The sequence below is a fragment of the Halichoerus grypus genome, chromosome X (genome assembly GCF_964656455.1).
Source record: "Halichoerus grypus chromosome X, mHalGry1.hap1.1, whole genome shotgun sequence".
NCBI classification, from domain to species: domain Eukaryota; kingdom Metazoa; phylum Chordata; class Mammalia; order Carnivora; family Phocidae; genus Halichoerus; species Halichoerus grypus.
Genome location: NC_135727.1, coordinates 88,862,711 through 88,865,403, shown reverse-complemented (window position 1 = coordinate 88,865,403; position 2,693 = coordinate 88,862,711). Strand labels below are relative to the sequence as shown.

Below are 2,693 nucleotides of genomic sequence, written 5' to 3'. Positions count from 1 at the left end.
CTGAGCATTTCTATCTCAGGCATATGACCCCGTTTCGAGTCTCCAAACCTTGCAGACTCCTGTGGTGTGCTCCCACCCTACTCCTCCCAGGGGAGGAAGGGGGGATCTCATGGTTCTGCCACTTTTTGGCCCCTGCTAAGAGAGGAGTCACCTGACTGGTTTATGGCAACCCTGAGCTGAGAGCCCACTCCTGGGCTCACTCTTTGCAGCCAGCTTCCCTGCTCCAATGTCTGGAAGCTCTGTCACACTCAGGCACCCCCGGTCTTCCTGTGAGCCCAAGGATCCTGAGACCACAGTGTCCCAGCTAGGGTTCCACCCCCACTTAGCCACCTGAGTAATGTTCCTCACCGGAGCAGACTTCTAAAAGTTCTGATTTTGTGCTTCATTTCTATATCACTTGCCAGTAGCTGGCTTATGGAGGCTCCCTCTCCCCATGATTTATCTTCCCATATATTGCCTCAGATTCACTTCTCTGCACCTCCTACCTTGCAGAAAGTGGTTGCTTTTCTATTTGTAGAGTTGCAGCTATTCTTTTCTATCTCTGGTTGAGTTCACAGGTGTGCAGAATGATTTGATAGCTATCTACCTGAATTTCTGGGACCAGATAAAATTAAGTTCTCCTACTCCTCCACCTTGGACTCCTCAGCCCTCATGGATTCCTATTTTTCATCAATGGTTTATAATTCATTTCTGCCCTTAATTATATTGATGCTTAAATTGTTCTATATTTGGACAGTGGGAACCCCCTCAATCTGGTTCCTGTGTTCCTGTGATACATTCTATCATTTTTTTTCAGCATTTCCTTACTTTCTGGAATAATAAGATGTTCCAGGCTCATCTTGTACCTACACTGCTCCAACTGTATAATCATCCATTTCCCCCAAAGAGCTCTGACTTCTTTTAGTGGGAAATGATATTAGAGATGAAGATCTGGGCACTAGGTTGAGTTGAATGACAGAAAGCATTATGGAACCTGGCCAGATGGACAACAGCTGTCCTAGCCATGAGGAAAAGAGGGGAGAATAGGGGTTAGAAAATGTTCTCAAGGGTATGTTCAGCTACCATGGCAAACATTGTAGGTCGCTCACATGACAGCCCCACATGCTAAAGAAAAACTCAGAGTTGTTCTTTGCCCAGCCCTGGGAGATGAATCATTATTAGTTTAAGCTAATCATGGCAATCCCATTCCCATTTGCTTAGTGAGGCCAATTGGTGAGCATGTGACCAGTTCTAGTTAATGAGACCTTAGGGAAAATCTGTTGTGGTATTTCTGAAAAAGATCACACTTTCTGGTAAAAGCTGCAGGCCTTGGAAGAAAACAGCCTCTTTGTCCCATGCTTCTTTTTTGCTGCCTAGAATGTCATTGTTTGGCAATGTGATGTTTAGTGCGGTAGCAGTCATCTTATGGCCATTCATTAATTCAATAAATATTTATGGAGTGCATTCTATGTGCCAGGCAATGTTCTAGGTATTGGGGATACAAGAGTAAACAAAACAGATTAAAGTCTCTGCCTTCATGGAATTTGCATTCTAATGTGGGAGAGAGGAAACAAAAAAATAAAATATATGGTATGCCCAATGGTGACAAGTGATAAGGAACAAATGAAGCAGGGAAAGAAGAGAGGGAATGCCAGAAGTGAGTTTGTAATTTTTAATAGGGTCATCAGGGACAGTCCAATTAAAAAAGAGTTATTTGAGGAAAAAATGGCATGCTTCATGATTCAATTATTTTTATACAGGGGCAATGGTAATCTTCTCTATTTCATTTCAGTTTTAGGGAATATGTGCTCTTGAAGAAAAGGGAGACATTCATTACTAGACACCTAGGATGATAGAGTATAAAGATGGAGAGAGCTTGGGTCTTTGATGACATAATTGAACTGCTGAATTAAGCAACTTTGGAACTGACTTGTTTCCATACTTCTTGTTATGTGAGATCATGAAATCTCTTTATTGTCTAAGTGACAATTAGTGAGATATCTGTAGTCGCAGCCCAAAGCACTGTAACCAATACAGAGGTCATTAAATAAGTTTGCTTGACTAGCTCAGAAAGCAGATAAAAGGCAAGCTTTGTGATTTCAGGTGTGCAAGATTTGGAAGATGGCAATACTAGAGTTGTAAAAATTATCATTTTGCAACCATCGTGGTTAAGATTGGTGCAGGAAAGATCAATGGACACAAGTCTGGGGGACATTTTAATGAGAAGGTTATAGACTGGTTAGAGGGTCAATGTTAAAGACGGAATGTTACCAGGGGTCCCAGATGGGACTTACCAATCTGGAAAGTTGAAGATGACCATAAGAACATAAAATTGGGAAGAATAAAAGTACTAGAAGAAGGAAAATTATTTGGGAGGTGGGAAAGCACATGAGGCAAGAAAGAACAGCTTTTGGCATAAAAGTCCTGGGTTGCATCTCTAGCTCTGATGGTTGTTGACTGGGTGATCTTGGGTGAGTGGCTTCATCTCTGAGCATCAGTTCACTTGTCTATAAAATGAAGGTGATGATGCCTGCTTTAACGTAAATATGGGAGGATTAAATGAGGTAATTTATATGAAAGTTTCCTGGCATATAGCAGGGTTGTTTTTTTTTTTTTCACGTGCCCTCCTTCTTTATTTTTTTATTTTTATTTTTTGTAGTTTTTAATTTTTTTTTAAAGATTTTTATTTATTTATTGAGAGAGAGAGAGAATGA

At 40.9% G+C, this 2,693-nt stretch overlaps 1 non-coding gene across 1 annotated transcript; it reads right to left on the bottom strand.

The window, feature by feature from the left end:
• Positions 1-1,698: 1,698 nt before the first annotated feature.
• Positions 1,699-1,800, bottom strand: LOC144380650 (U6 spliceosomal RNA). Its single transcript, XR_013444872.1, has one exon. It is a non-coding gene; the product is annotated as a U6 spliceosomal RNA (small nuclear RNA).
• Between the last annotated feature and the right edge of the window lie 893 nt (positions 1,801-2,693).